Source organism: Bidens hawaiensis, unplaced genomic scaffold (genome assembly GCF_021521415.1).
Source record: "Bidens hawaiensis isolate Kalapana, Puna unplaced genomic scaffold, B.hawaiensis_p1.1 tig00044769_1, whole genome shotgun sequence".
Taxonomy (NCBI): domain Eukaryota; kingdom Viridiplantae; phylum Streptophyta; class Magnoliopsida; order Asterales; family Asteraceae; genus Bidens; species Bidens hawaiensis.
This window is the reverse complement of record NW_027505910.1, coordinates 59354-79900: the sequence shown is the minus strand read 5'-3', so window position 1 is coordinate 79900 and position 20547 is coordinate 59354.

The window sequence follows — 20547 nt, the reverse complement described above, 5'->3', positions numbered from 1 at the left end:
TTTTTGTTGGGATTGTGTTTTGCTCGTGCTTGACAGTCATTTTCAAGCCATTGCTTTGATCGGAAACTGCTGGATTGACGAAATCAGATCTGAACAGTTTCCTTGTTCATCGGGCGAAGTTACCGTTCTTCGGGCGAAGTTACCATTCTTCAGGCGAAGTTGCCGTCACTGGAATTAGGGTTTCGGCGAAGATATAAGGATCAGCGAAGTTAACCACAACTTCGCTTACCTCATAAGTTCGCCTTAGCGAAGTTATCCGCAACTTCGCTTTCCACCCAAGTTCGCTTACCTCCTAAGTTCGCTCATTCTAAGCGAAGTTATTTTTAACTTCGCCAGGTCAAGCGAATTTAAGACCCAGCGAAGTTCTCTTTTCAGCGAAGTTAACTTTCAAGCGAAGTTATTCTTAACTTCGCCTTCTGAGCTGTTTTAATATTTTTTTATTATTTTCAGGTTTTTCAGGTTTTCGCAAGGATGTCGTCAATTAACATCTCCGATTTGGTCAAGATGGAAGTAGAAGCGGGGTCAGCCACTAAGGCCCCGAGGTTGATGAAAGGGACTGACTTCGTGGCATGGAAGGACAGATTCATCCAATACATTAAATACCAGGATGCCAAAATGTGGGTGTGCATCCAGGATGGATATATTCCTCCAACTATGCAATACGAAGGACGGGATGTGGTTAAGAAGTATAGCAAAATGGAGGACGAAGAAAAGAAAATGTATGAGGCTGAGAGTAAGGCCCATGCAGCTATAACAATGGCACTTCCTCAAGAGGTTCTCCACACTTTCCGAAAGTACACTTCTGCGAGAGAGTTTTGGGATGCTCTTGAAAATAGATTCGAAGGGAATGTGGGTATCCGTGCATCGAAGATAAAACTTTTGAAAACCCAGTTCTCAGTCTTCAAATTTTTGAAGAACGAATCACTGGATGATATTATCACCAGATACTATCATCTAATGACAGAGCTTAGCAATTATTCGATTGCTTACCGAGAAGAAGAGATCGTTGAAAAGCTTCTCGATGCTCTCCCACCGAAGTGGGAAATGTACACCGTTCTTATGAGGGAAGACAGAGACTTTCCTAATTATGATCTTGAAACGGCAGTAAACAAGCTCAAAACTTATGAGCTTAATATGGTTCGAAAAGAAACACCAACAGATCAGATACAAGACCCTGGTATGTATGGTGCAAAGGTTAACTCAGGCTCAAGTTCGAGGCCTGAATCTGCTGCTTATTACTCAAAAGGGGAGTCAGGTTCTGACTCGTCTCATGAAGGAAACGTTTCTGTAAACTCGAATGGTGATGTATGTTTCGTTGCTGGAGGATCAAGTACTTCAAAGCCTCAAGCATCCTCAAGTGGTTTTTCTGCAAATGCCTCAAGCAATAATTATTCCAAGATGCCTATGAGTGTAAAATCTGCTGAAGAGCAGCTTGCAGTCTATGCATCATTTATTGCTTCCTACGAAAACTACATCCAGAGGAAGATTGTGGACCCTGCTGTACTGGATGAGGACTACGACCAGATCGATGCTGATGATCTGGAGGAGATGGATTTGCAATGGCAAATGGCAATGATTGTGAGGCGTGTAAAACGGTTTATGAACAAAACTGGGAGAAAGTTTGTTGGTGGTAGGCCCGGGTTCGACAAATCCAAGGTAAGGTGCTATAATTGTCAGCAGTACGGGCACTTTGCCAAGGAATGCAGAAATGAGAGGGTTGAACGAGGACAAGGTCGGCCTACACAACAATCTGGAGTTAACAGAGAGATTAACGCCATGTTGACCAGAGAAGCAGGTGAGTACAACTGGAACCCGCATTCAAGTGGTTCTGGTGAGCAAGCGAACATGGCAGAGGCTGAAGTTAAAGAATGTGAGAAGGTTGATGGAATTGAGAAAGCTACTGAAGAAGAAACAGCTTTCATGGCAGATGACAAGGATAATCGCTCTGAGGTAAGTACTAAGAATATTTGTACTAGTTGTGAGAATTTGTCTGAGCAACTCACTACGATAATTGATCAGTACGTCCGTTTAGATGCTGACTTTAAAACTATTAAAGAAGATCACCATTTTACTAAAGCAAGAGAAACAAGTTATAAAATTAAAATAAAAGCATGTGAAAAAGACATTCAAAGCTTAAAGCTTAAACTTGCTGAGAAAATTGAAATAATTGATCTTAGTTATGAAGTTTTGGAAGAAAAAACTAAAGTGATTGCTGATCGGGATAAACAGATTGCTGACCACCAGGTAAAGGTGGTGGAACTGAACCGCAAACTTGAGCAGTTCAGGAATTCCTCGGCAATCCTTGATCACCTCGTGAGTGATCAAGGTACCTCTGCAAAGAGGGGAGGAATCGGATATAACGAAGTTCCACCACCCTTTAACCACAACTATACTTATAATCCGAGTGTTCAGAAATCTGTTGATTTCGAAGTTCCTCAGACAACTCCAATCAAGATTACAAGTGTAAAACCTAGTGTTAGCTGTGGCGAAACAAGTTCGCCTGTTTCTAATGTGAATATTTCTGTTTCGAGTCCAGTCTCATCGGATTCGGATAAGTTGTCCGAATCTGGTCAGACAAAAGAGAAGGCAGGGTTACCCACCGATGGAGATAAAAATAAAGTTTCTAAAAAGAGTTCTCCACTCAATCCATACGTCCCACCTTATGTGAGACGAACGGCTGGTAACACTGCCTCTACATCCAAACCAACATTTGACAAGAAAATGGAGAGTCGGTGTTGCTTTATATGTAACAAATTAGGGCGTTTAGTTGCAGATTGCCCTCTGGAGCCGAGATTCAGAGGTGTGAGGCCAAATAAAACTGAGTATAAGCGTCATTTTGTTACTGCTAAAAATGAAAACTTTAAAAAATGCCAAAATGTAACGAATTCAAGTTTTCATAAAAACCAACCTCAGTTTTACAACCAAACCACAAGATATAACACTTTCAATTCTCAAAGGTTTGGAAGGCATTACACTCAATCTGCAGGGAGATTCCCTAACAGGACTTACAGAAATTATCCTGATGCTAACTTGAGAAAGCCAGGGTACGGGACGTATCGATCCAAGACCAATTGGTCTTGGGTCCCAAGATTCTAAATCTTTGTTTTATTGTGCAGGAACAGTTGAACAGGGCTGCCAACAATCTTTGGATTGTAGATAGCGGCTGTTCCCGGCACATGACAGGCAACAAACACTTGTTGCAAGACTTAAAACCTGTTCAGGGAGCAAGAGTTAGTTTTGCTGGTGAGAGCGGTGGTAGAATTACTGGTAGAGGAACTGTGTCGAATGGGAGAATGACACTTGAGAATGTAAATTTTGTGGAGGAATTAAAGCACAATCTGCTGAGTGTGTCGCAGATTTGTGATAAAGATTACACTGTCCATTTCACAAAGAATGAAGCGATCGTATTGAAGCCTGGTTTTCAAATACCAGACGAATGGATAGTGATGAAAGCTCCACGTGAAACGAATACATATGTGATGGATATGAGGTCTACTGAAATGGCCACTGGAGAATCCTGTTTAATGACAAAAGCAAGCGAATCAGAATCAGAATTATGGCACAGGAGAATGGGACATATTCATATTCGGAAGATGAACTTCATTGTCAAAAATGGGCTTGTGATGGGCGTTCCCTTAAAAAGTTTTAACTTTGAAGACAAATGTATAGCATGCAAGAAGGGAAAGCAACACAAGAAATCCCATCTCACCAAGAAGATTAATTCTATTGCCGGTACTCTAGAACTACTTCATATGGATCTCTTCGGTCCCGTGAATGTACAAAGTCTAGGAGGTACCTCTTACTGCTTGGTGATCACTGATGACTACTCGCGATATTCGTGGGTATATTTTCTGAAAACGAAAGATGAGACGGCTCAGATGGTGAAGAATCTAATTACAAAAGTTGAGAACGTCATGAGTAAATCAGTTAAATACATCAGAAGCGACAATGGGACAGAGTTCAAGAACTTTGAAATGGAAATCTTCTGTCTTCAGAAGGGAATTGAACATCAATATAGCGCTCCGTATACTCCACAACAGAATGGAGTGGCTGAAAGGAAGAACCGAACGTTAATTGAAGGAGCCAGAACTATGCTGGCAGACTCGAAGCTTCCTGTGATGTTCTGGGCTGAAGCAGTTGCTACAGCCTGCTATGTTCTGAATAGGGTGTTAACCGTTAAGAGACTTGGAAAAACTTGTTACGAGCTTATGCACGGAAGGAAGCCCAACTTGTGCGGTCTTGAACCATTTGGGTCTCCTTGTTCGATTTTGAAGACTAATTCGAAATTTGGTGAAGTAGCCGATGAGGGAATCCTAGTCGATTATGTTGTTGGGACTCCCAACAGACGGGTCTTCAATACATCGACTTGCAAGGTGGAGGTGGTTTGTAACACCGACATTACTAGTTACCAACCGCCAAAACCAAGCAATGGACCTGCTGAGCTTTTCGACTATGTTAAACTTTTTAAGTCGTTTAACGTACCTGATTTGGAAATTTCTGAAGAAGACGAAAGAGCTGTGACGAAGATGATACTTGATGAGGAAGAGAATCTATTGCAACATCAGATGTTTGAGAAATCTCAACCTTCCACATCAAACCCTATCGATACCCCTGCGGCCTCAACTGAAGATGAATTTATTAATCCTTTTCACTCTCAGCCAGAAACAACCATAGATGAGATCTCTTCAAATTTGGAAGATAATTTGCATGTCGGTGCTGTTCCGACCACGAGAATTCACAAAGATCACCCATTGGAGAATATTATAGGTGATGTGTCCTCCGGTGTACAAACCAGAAGTAGCTTGAATGAGCACACCTGTGTTTATACAAGCATTAAGGAAACGGGTATATTGAATGAATGTTTGTACTCCTGCTTTATAAGCCAAATTGAACCAAAGAATTATCAAATGGCTTTAAAGGACAGCTCGTGGGTCGAAGCCATGCAAGAAGAGTTGGCTCAGTTCAAGAAAATGGAAGTTTGGACTTTGGTTGAAAAACCAAGGAATGTGCACTCTATAGGCACAAAATGGGTGTTCAAGTGTAAGAGAGATGATAAGGGAATTATCGTAAGAAATAAGGCGAGGCTGGTTGTTAAAGGTTTTAATCAGCAAGAGGGTATTGATTACAATGAGGTTTTCGCTCCTGTTGCCCGGTTAGAAGCGATTCGATTGTTTTTGGCGTTTGCTGCATTTAAAAAGATGAAGGTATTTCAGTTGGATGTGAAGAGCGCGTTTCTAAACGGGAAAGTTGATGAGGTTGTGTATGTTGAGCAACCTCCGGGTTTTCCTGACCCAGACTTTCCTGATCACGTATACAGGTTGAGCAAGGCGTTATATGGGTTACATCAGGCACCTCGTGCCTGGTATTCAACGTTATCGGACTACTTGCTGGAAAATGGTTTTGAAAGGGGATTGATTGACAGTACGTTGTTTGTGAAGAGAGAAGGATGTGACTTCCTACTGGTTCAAGTCTACGTGGATGATATCATTTTTGCTGCATCAAGAGTATCCATGTGTCAGGATTTTGAGGCTGTCATGAAGAAACGATTCGAGATGAGTGCTATGGGTGAACTAACTTTCTTTCTAGGATTGCAGGTTGATCAGAAGAAGGACGGGATGTTCATTCATCAAACGAAGTACGTTCATGATGTGCTGAAAAGATTCAAGATGGAGGACAGTTCTCCATATGATACTCCAATCTGCGTCAATCACAAATTGGGTGCTGAATCAGATGGTGACGCAGATGTGGACCCAACTCTGTATCGGGCGATAATAGGTTCATTAATGTATTTAACTGCTTCTAGGCCAGATATAATGTTTGCTGTTTGTCTTTGTGCACGTTTTCAGGCAAATCCGAAAGAATCTCATTTGAAAGGTGCAAAGAGGATACTACGGTATCTCAAGGGCAAGCCGAAGCTAGGGTTGTGGTACCCAAAGGGAGGAGACGTTGAACTGGTGGCTTATACAGATTCTGATTATGGGGGATGCAATCAGAGTCGGAAGTCAACAACAGGAGGCTGTCAGTTTCTTGGAGGAAGATTAGTTTCCTGGCAGTGCAAGAAACAGACATCAGTTGCAATTTCAACATGCGAAGCTGAATACATGGCAGCATCAAACTGCTGCTCTCAGGTTTTGTGGATTCAGCAACAATTGCGCGACTATGGTCTGAATTTCTTACTCACTCCTATTTTAATTGATAACACTGCCGCCATCTCAGTAATTAACAATCCCGTGAAGCACAGTAAAACTAAGCATATTGACATTCGTCATCACTTCATACGGGATTGTGCTGAGAAGAAACTGATCAAGATCGAAAAGGTTGATACACTTGAAAATTTTGCTGATCTGTTTACAAAAGCGTTTGATAAATCCAGATTTCAAAACCTAATTGAGCTGAACAGGATGATCAATCCCGAGTAACTATGTCTTTGTATTTATTTAAAAAAAAAAAAAAAAAAAAAACTGTGTCATTATTGCTTAAAATTAGTCGGTTACCTCAGTTTGATGGACATATCCTCGGATATGTTTTGGTCCTCGTCTCAATTTAGAGAATGAGGATAGCCATTAACTGGAAGACTGAAAGTGACCGGGGCAGTTATGACGTGTGTTTTTCAGTTGCTGAAAATTAGTCGGTCAGTCTTAGTAAGAAGGACACATACTTGTATGTGGTCGGTCCAGTTGATCCATTGGATCTTCAGGATTGCCGTTTACCTGACGACTTTGACATGATCGGGGCGATTGAATTCAAAAATTTTATTGGGAAATGAAATTACTTTTCAAGTCTAATACTTCGTAAGAAGTTCTTTGCTGTGTTTAACAGAAAATTGATCCAACCTTGGAAATGATATATATACTGATTGTGTGTGCTTAACTAGTGAAGTTATTAGGCTTAAAAGGCTTTAGAACAGTCATTGTATGTCATGGTAATTTTTATGGTGCGTAAAAGTGTATGTGATACTAACTTAAACTACTCGAATTTACGTGGAAACTCCTTAAGAGTTTTGTATGTCTTCATACATATCTTTTCGAAGGATAGGCAGAAAAGCAATTACCCAGTCATACACGAGCCCGTGAGTGTTCTGATTCCCGTGAAGAAAGCATTTCAAGACACTGCAGTGATCCAGATTCGGGACTTGCAGTAGTTTAGTACTCCGAAGTCAATAAGAATGTTAGGTTTAAAAAAAAAAAAAAAAAAAAAAAAAAAAAAAAATTATACATGTATATTTTTAGTACTTATAAGACATAGTAACAATCAAGACTTCTCAAGTCTGGAGTAAGAAGAGAACGGGAAGCAGACAACGAGAATATACAAGTTAATCAGACACTATGGGTCGAAGTCAATTCGGGGTGACTTGGGTATAGCCAAATACGCTTTGAGAATAGATAGAAGACATCATTATCTCTGAGTTGTTGCCCACTTAAAATTTTGAGCTTAACTGAACCTTAATCCGTATCACAGAAACGATGAAAACCATTTCAGTTATTTACATGCTTACAACCTGTTTCTCTATGTCATAATACAGCTAAACACGGATCCAAGTGACAGTCACATAGTTAGTATGATTCCTGTTAGGATCTTTTCTAAAAACGTAGTGGTCCCTGAGTAGACTGAAATTTGATCCCTTATTTCGTTAAAATTTTTATAAGTTTTTCTATTTTTTGTAGTTGTGTTATTGTAAAACTGGTTACAGGACATGATCATTTTTGTTTAATTCTTTTTGGAAACTTCTAATGTTAAGTGCAAGATTATTCAAACTTAAAGGGCTGATTTTGAAATTACGGGCGAAGTTGTTGAATTCGGCGAAGTTGTACATAACTTCGCCTAGGCGAAGTTAAGCGTAACTTCGCCTGAACCAACTCAACCCTATATAAGGACTTTGAAACAGTAACAGTACCATATTTTCAAATTTCCGGCGAACATAAAAAATCAAAAACCGTATAATCCGGCGATATTGTTTACTTTCCGTTTTCGATCTTTGTTTCCTGTTTCTAGTGTTTATTCACGGTATGTGTTGTCAATATCATTCCCAAACATACTCGTTCGTTATAGTTTTACCCGGTTCGAGACCTCGGGTCGTCGAACCTTCAAAACCTAGTTTTTCAACCGAGTATTACGTGTTCATGGACGTCCTTTACGTCTCAATATCATTAATCTATGTTGTTCTTCACTGCTGGATCGTCAAATCGGTCCGAAAACATCGTATCTAAACCTTTGAATCTGAACAGTCGCCGTTTCAGATTCAGGCGAAGTTAAGATTTAGGCGAAGTTATCCACAACTTCGCCAGGAGATTAATTTCGCCTGTGGCGAAGTTATCCGTAACTTCGCCTTGAAGCTTAATTTCGCCTGTGGCGAAGTTATCCGTAACTTCTCCTTGAACTCAAGTTCGCCTGTGGCGATGTTGTGATACGGCGAAGTTATCATCAACTTCGCCTATACCAATTTACTTAACAGTTTTTAGACGAACTTACAAATAAAGCGAAGTTGTTCCCAACTTCGCCTCACCTATAAGTTCGCCTGTACAGGTCTAATCACAACTTCGCTTGTGGTACTTAGCGAACTTGTGAGTTGCTTATACACTGTCTAACTTGTTTTGTTTGGTGCAGATATGGCTGCTATTGGCGGTGCTGGTGGTGACGACGGTGATGATCAACGACAATTCTTTCCAGCCCATAACCAGTACATCACTTTAGATCCAGACGCACGAGGCGTAGAAGACTACAGGGAGATTATCACGTTTCTCCTGCGATCAAGAGTCTTTCACGCGCTCACAAATACACTGCCCATTTCTCTGCCTAACATTGAAGACTTTTGGCAGACAGTGTACTATGATTGCAGGCCTGAGCCTCCGGTGATGCGAGCAACCGTAAATGGTCATAACATACAGTTTTCCTCGGAAGACATACGGTTGGCTCTGCAGTTCGGTGAAGAAACAAGAGATGACCCAACGGAGTTCGTAGCTCCTTTCCGGGATGGAGCTTATTTGAGGATGGGTTATTCGGGTCCGCTGGGGGACTCGCAGAGGAGGAAAGGGTTTCTGCTAGATCAGTGGCGCTTCCTGATGCATGTGTTGATTGTATGCATGTCCGGCAGGAAGGCAGGAACAGATGGGATGGGCGCGACGATGCAGTCGGCCATGATAGCGCTGACTTACAACCGCAGATATTCTTTTAGTCAGCTAATATTCTACGAGATCGATCGTCAAAGAAGGGCTGTGGCGCGCGAGCGATTCACTATGTATCCTCGTTTCTTACAAATGATTTTAAATCATGTCGCTCCGTCGCTACCGCAGAGACGCCCAATAAGATACGTCGAATGCGTGACGAAACGTATCTTTGCGCAGTGCCGCACCTCGAGCACTCGTAGCAAGCCTGGGCTGCGTCCCAGGCATACTCCATTATTCGGATATCTCATCAATCCGGAGTATGTTCCTGCAGGAGGGGACGAGTTCAGAGACCCGCAACCACATCAGGCGGCAGCACCTCATGCTGTATCAGCTGCGCCTGCTGTATCTACTGTTGCCTCTGCTGCTGTGCCAGCTGCGGTATCTACTGCTGTGTCTACTGCTGAGGACGTTGATCTTAATGCTGCCTTTGGCGTACATGGTGTGTTTGATATGGATGTCTCGGGTCCTCAGTTTGTGGATGTTACTAGAGCAGTTACTTCGGTAGCTGACTCCGATCTAGACGAAACATTTGCTGAGGCGAGACGACTTATGGTGTCTCGGGAGAGAACTACGGGAAAGAGGCCGAGAACTGTAGACGAGGATGAGGACGAAGTTGATGAAGAGGAGGCAGTGCAGATTGTGCTCAGACGTTCAAGAAGAGAACAGACAGGTATGGGTTCGGGAGCTGGAGAATCTTCAAGGCTGGTACGTTTTGCTCCACCTGCCTTGTCTGGTATGTCTCTTATTCCTTCCACAGCACAGGTTACTGCTGTCGAGACGTCGGCCCCAGAAATGGTGTCCCTACCACCCCAACCGCTTAATCCACCGGTGGTAGTTGCACGATTTGTGGAGTCGACCATCACTACTGCTGCAGGGTTACCAAGTGTACCACCTGCGGTCACTTCTGCTGCTGATGTCCCGCCAACTTCAACGCCTACTTCAGATTCCGAGAGGATTACATCACTAGAGCGGATTGTTGCTGATCAGACAAAGACCATTCAGAGCCTAGTGGAATCCAATCGACTACAAGCAGCCCTCCTGGTTGAACACGGTAAAGTTATTGATGCCTTCAAGGCATTCTTGGCATCTCAGGGGGAGAAGACGTGTAGGGGTGATGAGTTGAGGACAAAACGTAGAGAAGATCATGACGATGATCCCAATGCACCGGAAGGTGCAGGTGGTGAGCTGCCAAGAACCTCTCAGGCTCTTGGGGCTTCCACAGCTGAGGGGGAGTCTACAAATACAGCTGGTGACGACGTGGTAGCAGTTGATGATGATGCTGATGTTGAAGATGTTATCGACGCATTGAAAGAGTTGGATGAGGAGGATGATGAGTTTATGATTGAAGATGATGTGCTGCCAGTTGATGAGATTGAGAGGATTGGAGAGCAGATTACGGTTGAAAACGTGTTAGAAGAAGGTGAGATTGTTGATGACTCCGTGGAACACGAGATTCCGGAGGTTGAGAGACCAGAGATGGGTGATGAGAATGTGGAGGAAGATGCTGAGTGGGAGGAACAACCGAAATGGAAGGAGGGTTGTGCCCACTGGTTCGTAAAGACGAAGAAGCCGGCGGTCCCTAAGATGTTCAGAAAAAGTTACAATATTAAGGGATACGCGGAAGCCAAGAAAGGTATTATCTGCTGGTTATACGACGAGCAGCTGCGGCTCTTCGTGATCAAGAGATACGATGGTATTCAGTACTTCCAGAGAAAGTTGAGATCTCTAAACACACTGCCAGAATGTGAAGTAAAAGATTTAGCCAGATTGGGATTGATAAACAGAAGTGAAGACAACATGGCTAGAATCATTGCGAAGATCGTGTGGAAAGAGTGCGTTAAAGAGAAAAAGTTTGAGCTACTGAAACCACAAAAGGGAAAACTTGTCGAAGACAAGGATAGAGGTCTGAGAGTTGATGGAAAACCTTGGATGGTTATGAAATACAAACCGATCCGGTGCCTTAAAGAAGTACCGATGAAGTTCATGCCCAAGGACGTGCTCAAAGATCTAAAATGGTGGTACGTGGATTGTGAGACAGCTGAGGCGGTAATGGAAGATGAGGATGAACAAGAAGTGCTTCGGGTTTACGACCCGATGCATCTTGTTAATCTATCGAAGGCTGATCTGAAAGTGCTCAACGAGAAGAAGATCTTCTACATTCCTGCTTGGAAGGATCAAGCTAGGAAATATCAACGGGTGGTGTCGGTATGTGTTAGAGAAGGAGCGCACGCGTAGAGATGCAAGATTACAAGACTCAAGATTTGAAGATCAAGATATGAAGCTACTGCCAAGGGGGAGTCTGTTGGTACATGTGTGTCAGTAGTTCATAGTCTAGCATTTGTAATCGAGTCTGTAATGCAATTATGTTTTGATTATGTTTATTTGTGTAATACGCGAAGTTGTCAACAAGTTCGCTATGGCGAACTTGTTGAATCAGCGAAGTTATTGACAACTTCGCCTATGGCGAAGTTGTCGTGTATATAAACTGTTTCAGACGAAACAGTTTAAGGTTGATCGTTTAGGGTTTTCGTTTCAGTTGTTTAGTGAACGTGTTCGTGTCATTGTCTGTAATAGTGACCTCGGGTCACGTGTTTGTTATCAATATAACGTGTTTGGTTTATTGCTTGTGTGTTCGATCTCTACATACTCTACACTCGTATCTACCTACGCAGGGATTCCGCACCTGCGTTGTTAGCGACATCCCGTGTACGATCCGTCAGGAACCTACAAGGCTATCACTTGTTGACAATCCGGTGTCAACTGTTAAACATAAAACAACTCACATTAAATTTGACTGAAAATAATTGTAACTATAATTAAATACCTTCAACCCCTTTTGGCTTTTATTTATAATTAAATACCTTCTTTTTCCCACGCAACCACTGTATTAACAACTTCATCAATATCTACGCACGGGACATTGTTTTCTTGACCTGCATCACCTGCATCATTTTTTACGACAGCCAAAGATGTAATATGTTCAACTGTGATTATAATTAAGCTGGTATATAATTAAGCTGGTACATATATGATATACCGTTTTGAGCAACCACTGGACCACCAATACCAACATCTGAATCAACTGCATCACACAAATGTAATAAGTTTAAAATAACAGCATAAGTGTTTTAAGAACGTTTTAATTATACTAATAATTAATTTAGCACAAATATCTTTTAGAGCAGCCACTGTACCACCAACACCAACATCTGAATCTTGTGTTTTAGGGACCACATTATTAGTGAATCTGTTTTCCCATTCACAACATCTAGCAAAGATATTTTCATTTGATGGATGTCTATCCTTTCCTTGACGGACCAACTCGTTGATCTAGGAGCAAATTTTATCAAATTTCTTCAACTTGTTATCCATTTCCTTATTCCAAAACTGTAAAAGCAAAATATAGTTATTGTTAATTCAAAAACATTTTCAATTTATCCCAGCCAGTTGTAATGGAGTTAAATAATAGTCAACAAGCACGATAGGCATTTGCAAACTTAAAGGTGAATAATCGCTTACATAATCATCCAAATCATGTTCAGCTGTTTGATCGGCATTATCTGTTTCAGATGCACTTTGACCATCTGTTTTTTAATTACATATAATGTTGTATTACATAAAATGCATGTAGAGATCAGAGATATGAGAGTTTTTTATAAGAGAATAACAAGTTTAATACCATGTTCTTGTTTCTCCTCAGCTGTAGTGTTTTCTTCAACTCCAGGCTTACCGGCAGCACTAACCGTCACAGCAGCAGCAGCCGCAGCAGCAGTCTCATCAAGTCTCTTCCTGACAGCACTAACTGTCACAGCAACAGCAGCATCAGCAGTCTCATCAAGTCCCTTCCCGGCAGCACTAACAGTCACAGCAGCAGCCGCATCAATCCCTTTCCCGTCAACACTAAACGTCACATCAGCAACCTCAGTATTAAGGAAGGACCATTATTCTCCAAGTATTTTTCCATCTTATTAAGAGTAGTTGTGTTGGAGCCCGGTGTATCAATTTAATAACTATAACTATAACGTATCTCAGAGCTGTGTTTAACCGATTAATACGTTTATATAGATCTAGCTCATAATTACCATAGATTCAGTGTTGTAAGTGTTTATATATTATCAGTATGTATGTATATCAATATAATATTAAGTTTTGAAGATTGAGAGAGTATTTGGACAACGATTCGATAATTAACACTAAAAATCTTAACTTAAAAGTGAACAGGGTTCACTATATATAGAAGATAAGACTGGTTCGCTAACATCCCCTAGCGAACCAGGTCTTACTTCGTTACATACAATAAATAAGACGAAGCACCTCCTGATTCGTTAACATATCCTAACGAATCAGGAGGGAATAAGGTTAAGTCTTAGTTCGCTAACATCCCCTAGCAAACTAGACTTCATATATAACGAACTAGACAATAATTAAACTAATTATTACATTAAATATAAAACAAAAACGTTAACGATAATTACAAAGACTCAAGACGCAAAACCGTGCACTAACAGACACCCTCTCGTCTTGAGCTCTTTGTCTTTAAGTTACTTGAAGCGCTTGGACCGCCAGTCTCTGCAACTATGAATTCCATTTTCATAACAGACACGCACAACGCGTTGGAATTGCATAGCCAGGTCGTAATCTTCACGACGCTCAATCAAAATCTGCTTCTTGTATAGCACATCATTGTCTGTTTCAGATAAATTAATCAACCACATCGGGTCGATTATCTTGATCAGTTCAGTCTCCAGTCCTACCAAGAACAATGACGGCCTCGCCTGTACGATTTTCATAGTACCATCAGTTGAAGGAGAGATGCATTTGTTGGGGCATCGTCTTCACTGGCACTTTCTTCATCGTCTTCGGCGGTTTAACTTTAAGCACGAGTTTCTTCCACCCAGTCTTAGGATCGATTTCGTCAATGCATTTACGTCTTGGGACCTGGGGCTTGAAGAACTTGAAGCCATTATTAACCTCGAATAGTAAGTGTTGATGAAACCACTCAGCTATTCGGTAACCCCCACGATTGATAAACGGACGTCTCGCGAGGGTACGAACATCCCACCGCGGCAAAGTAAGAACATCCATCATCTTTTCGTAATACTCTCCTACTTTATTACGAATACTTTAAGCTCGTTATCATACAACCAGGAGACAATATCACCATGTACCTTGGAAATCGTCTTGAAAGAGGTCACTTGATTTGCTTTAACCCATGAAGCTGCAGTGTCTTTCCTTTCTTGATCAACATATCGATACGCACTAATAATTTTACCCACTTTCTACGTTATGGTGGAGACGTCATAAATCTATGTTTGAACCATCTTTCAATATCATCATCAGTTATTTCTGCAAGTGAGTGAACTGTCCACTTACACTTCAAGATCTTTTCCAGTTCATCATCGGTTTCTTTAAATGTTTTCTCATCGAATGCTGGAGCACCTTGATCAACATTAGTGTGTTGAAACAAGTCAGGGTACTCCTAAGCAGTGACATCTTCCACCTCGATATCCTCATCTTCATAAATAAAATCCGTATTCATCTGAATAGACGGATCATCTTCCAAACCTTCATCATTCACTACTTCAACATCGGGCTCAGTCTCCAAAGCATTTAATTGATCATCATTCAGCCCAAGCAGTATAGAAATCTGCTCTCGTGTCAGAGACCTGTCGACAAACTCACCTTCCTCTATCTCATCCTTATTCACCATGCTTCTAATCACCCCGATCCATCCATAAATATTACCGTGTCGGCTTCAATCATCTCTATTGGTTTAGCAGCCGAATAATCACGATACACAATAATCTGTTTCTCTGAATCGTCAACAGACGTACCCGCACCAGACGCAGGGTCTTGAGCTTGTTTAGTCTCACCACCATCACCAGTCTCATCATCATCAGAATCTTCCTCATTAATCTTGATCTTTTTCAAAGCATCATCTTTGCAAGTTAATTGAAGGATCAGATCCTCTTGCTCTTTAATCTTCACCCCTTGAGACTCAACAATCTCACGTAGGGCCTTTGTTTCATTTTGACAGAAAGAAACATAGCTGACTAGTTTCTTCTGATTCTCCATGAGACATTCTTGATTTAACCGATCAGCATTCATCTGGTTCTCATATAAATGGAGAAGATTTAAAAGCATTTCTGTCTGTCTGTGTGGTGGCATAGCATACAAGGATGGATGAATTGGTTGGATTGGACCTTGAGGCCTTGTAATTCTCATAAATGAGAGATCATTAGGAGGAGGAGGAGGAGGAGGCCTCACAGGTATGGTTGGAGGAGTTGTAGACACAGTAGCAGTTGGCAATGGTATTTCAGTTAATGTTGACTGAGGTATCATGCCCAATTGCTCATGAGAGACCATCGTCGTCGTCAAAGTCATTACCGGAGTGCTAGTTGCAATTGGCACTACCGGGCTTTGAATCGTTGTTTGACGAAGTGTAGGCACACCAATAATTACACCAGCCCTAGCAGACACACGTCTCTTCTTAGATGGCTCACCAGTTGCCACAGCTTTCCCTTTTCTTTTTCTTTCTAATTGAGCCTTAATGGTGGCGGCTAATACAGCATCAATTGCGTCTTGTTGTTCTTTAAGAGCGGCATCACCAACACCACCATTTCCACCATCATTCCCATCACCACCATCATTTCCATCATCACCATCGTTCCCACCTTCTCCTTCCTTATGCTCGGAATCTGAATCATCATGAATCCAGCGATCCTCGGAAGGACATACATAATTATGATCAACAATATGACCAATCATTCGTTTATCCACTGGCCTTGCCTTTCGATAGATAGCCATTCTACGTACTGTGTCGGCCGTTATGTGTTCCATTTTAAGCTTATCATTCACCAAGGTTTGATCAATTTCTAAATTAGGTATCAAGTCTTGAATAATCAGCTGCAGAAACTGAAGATACATTAAAAACTTCTTCTTCTGGTCCGTCTGCTGAACTTGTTCTGCAAAATGATCGAATACAAGTTCAAAGTAGTTGAATGGATTGTTGAGGATTAAAGCCACAAAGGCTGATTGCAAACTGAGTCGAAATTCATCAAAGCCACCCCGACGGCCACTCATACAGTGAATAAGAACATGGAGAAGATATTTGTATGGTGGACACAATCCATTCTTGTTCAGCATAGATTTATGACGTCTCCACCATAACGTACACGAGTAAATAAACCCCTGACCAATTGCCTATCGAATTCACTCTGGTCATTATCAGTATCAGCAAATCGAAGCACACGACGAACTACTTCAACATCAATAGTAATCGGAATTTCATTAATCGAGGCTCGAATATGCTTCCCTTCCTCCACATACGCAGCAGTATCCCAAAACTGTCTGATAATACCCAGATACACCATAGGTCGAGCAGTGATGGCGTAATGTGTCGCTGATCGTCTTAGAAAGGCCAACATATCTCCAAATGTAGCTATATCAGCAATGTCTGAGTCAACATAAGCACAGATGTTGTGCTTTTTGTCAAATGGTAGTAAAATAACATTGTCTTGTTGTTCTTGTTGTGGTGGTTGATCTTGTGGAGGTTGTTCTGGTGGTGGTTGTTCGTTTTTTCCTTGATCAGCTATTGGTGGATCTTGATTTACTTGATCAGCCACGTTTACTGTATAAGTAAAAGCGAATATGAGAAGACGTAGAATTGTATTCAATGTCAAAATATGACAACTTATTTATAAGTGGTGTAATCAATGTCATAAAATGTATGTATTTAGGTTATATACGCGTTTAGACGATTGAAATACTTTATAAAATTTATAAATGAATTTTAAAATTAATTACATAATTAAGATTGAATGTCATTCGTTAAATATCCCACTGATTCGTTACTATACAATAACGAATTGTGCGATTCGTTATCAAGTAAATAAACCAACGAAGTAGCCTTAGCGAATTACTAATCAGACTGACGAACTAAGAATCTAGTTCGTTATAATTTTAATGAATCAACATCTGATTCGTGAACTCCATTCTTTGCTAAGCTAGTTCGTATATGTCCTTAACGAATTGGACACGAAAAAATTCCAATTCGCTAAGGGGAACGAATGGTCCATTAAATAGATTTAATCTTTGACTTCTCATAGTCAAGGTCAAAATTAAGATGAACACAAATAGTCAACAATATGAATCCATAAGCAATTAGTCCATAAAAATCGTTGAATCATCAAAACAATGAACGTGTTGAGCTCGGAAATACACAATGAAGCTCATGGTGATGAGATTGAGACTCAAAACCCAGAGATACTGAGGGTAACCGGAGCAAACAAACACACAGAAACTATGAAAACAAAATCAACCCGGCAAACTCTAATCAAACGTCGATTAAAGTCCACCAAGGGTATCGGAATCATATTCCGATTACATTGAAACATTAATAAGCTATATAATCACAATGAGGCATAAACAAATCAGGGTTTAAAGACTCGGAAAACCCTTAGACCACAAAAGTACATAATTCATCTATCAAATAACACTCATTTTTGACGAAAAACATATCGCCGTGACCATCTATACCTGAGAATCACAAAGATATACTTGAAATGTTAAAATATGAAAGTCGAGATTTCAGAGAAAATTTTGAATGGGTGACTTTAGAGTGAAGGAAGAAGACGAACAGTGAGGGACTATTCGTGTTTCTTGTCCTATATAGCTTAACACGCTACCCGAGGTACAACGTGTACGAATTAGGCAATTCGTGTGAATTTTAAATAACGAATTAGCTGAATCGCTATTCCAGTTCGTTACTTTATGGTAGCAAACAAGACAAGATAAGTGTCTCTGATTCGTTAAATATGTATAACGAAGAAGGGATGATTCGTTACAGAGTGCGGAAGCGAATTAGGTGAGCGAACTAGAAACCAGTTCGCTAAAGAATCACCTAGTCCGTTATCCATAATTAACGACTTAGTGTTAACGAGTTAAACACTTTATTTAATTTTAAATTAAATAATTAAGTGAATTAAATAAATAAAATAAATAATTCTGAATTATCGAGAACCTTTTTATCTCGAAAATTGAATACTTTAAAAACGTTTCATTTTTACGAAACATAACTTAAAATAATATATAAAGAGAGAAAGATAAAATCTCTTTGGTATTTTTTAAAAAAAATTTAAAGAATGTATGTACAAAGAAATATCCGAACATTTAAAATTGAACAATCTTTTTTGTGTTTTTCTATGATTTTAATAAAAACAATTTTTTTTTAGCAGAGAATCATATTGACCAAATTGCCCTTCCATCTCAGTTTTATATTTCAGCGATATTATGACTGGCGTTAAGTCGGTCATTGGTATTGTTGTCCACTTAAATCTAATAACAAATTTTCAAGTGTTTTTGTGATATGATTAACTGGTTCAATTATAGCACAGAATATCAGAAACTATCAGTCTCTAATCTCGGTTCAAGCTTAATTTGATTTTTGCCAAAACACCCCAACTTGACTTAAACCATTATAGTGTTGATCAAAATTTTTGATACCAATTGAGAAATTTTGAGCAATGCATCAAGTTTCCTTTACTATGAGTGAGTATGCACGAGTCCATCTGTTGGCTTACATACATTGTATCCCCTGGGGTCCGTTTCTTAATGGTATTAAGACGCACACATGGGAGGAACAAATGTATGACTAACAACGGATTTTGATCAAGTCAGTAATTTGGATTTGTACGAGGTACAACAGTGATCAAGTTTAATGACTTTGGGTTTGCTCTAAAAGCGAGTGAAATATTCATGCATATGAATACCCAGATGATTAAGCCGCAAAAAGACTCCCAGTGTCCAGAATCCTAACGCTTGTTATTTTCTTTATTATATTTTTGGTGATCAACAGCTATAAGGCTTGAGTATGTCTGGTTATTACATTTCTACCATCCTCACCGAGACTTTTGCTAGAGACTAACACCCCTTTCAATTTGGCGTTTCTTTATGTTTATATCACATACTTTACTCTACTTGATTGTCTTAAGACCTACCAATGCACCAATGCAATTAAGCACGCATTCTTTTAAGCTTACTTCTTGCTGGACTTGGGGTCAAGATAATCAATGTACTATCATTTTCTCTTTTTGCTTCAAAAACTCAAAAATTTTGAGGAGCATAAAACAAAATAAAGATAAATTTAATTGCCCCAGTTAACTTTAGTCTATAAATAAATGGCTGTTCTATCAATCCAACAAGTGAATAATAGGACCAAGACATGCAAGCATGCTTCACAAACTTAAATAACCGACATAATTTTCAGCAAGAAAATAATCTAAAAACACATAACGAACGCCCCAACTATTTTCCATTATCAGGTAAATGGCTAACCTGAACATTTACAAGTAAATATTAGGACCAAACATATACACGTACATGTCCGTCAAATGTAGATAATTGACATAATTTTCAGCAAACGCATGCAAAAATCTTTTTGGATTTTCTCTATACAAACGTTAAAAACACAGTATTTTTGTCTTTTTCAATATTCTTATAAACATAATAAACTTCACATTCTTGTTGGATTTTCGGATTTTTCTGTACAAACTGAAAAGTACATTCTTTTTGTATTTTCAGATTTTAAAATGTTTTTGGTTTTTCAAGAAATATTTTAAAGGAAAATATTAAAGAAATAACAGTATTTTTGATTTTTCTGAATTTTCTAATGTTTTTGGATTAAGATTTTTTTAATATTTTTGGGTTTTATCTATACAAACGAAAAACACAATCATTTTGTATTTTCTATATTTTCACCCCCTAAAACCAAAATAAATTTCAAAAGAAAAATTAATAGAAAATAAAGATGGTCATCCTTGTTTAAGGATATCAGCGAGGGTCTTCAATCCGTTTAAACCAAGCAAAAATTTAAAACGTGCTTTGTTAAAGGCTTTGGTAAACAGATCGGCTTTCTGAAAGTCAGTATGTACTTTCTCAAGGTCAATCAACTTCTTCTCAAAGCAATCCCGTATAAAGTGATATCGAATTTCGATATGTTTTGTTTTCGTATGTTGTACGGGATTCTTTGTGATAGAAATTGCAGCAGAATTATCAATCAGAATAGAGTAGTAAGAAACTTCAAACCGTAGTCGCGAAGATGTTGTTGTATCCACAAAACCTGGGAACAGCAACTCGAGGCTGCAACATACTCAGCTTCGGCGGTTGAAGTGGAGACCGTTGTCTGCTTCTTACACTGCCAGGAAACAAGCCGGTTTCCTAAATATTGACATCCTGCAGTCGTTGATTTGAAGTTGATCTTGCAACCTCCATAGTCCGAGTCTGAATAAGCAGTAAGATCGAAAGTATCATCCTTGAGGTACCACAACCCGATGTCTGGATTTCCCCCCAAATACTGAAGAATTCTCTTGACTGCAGCTAGGTG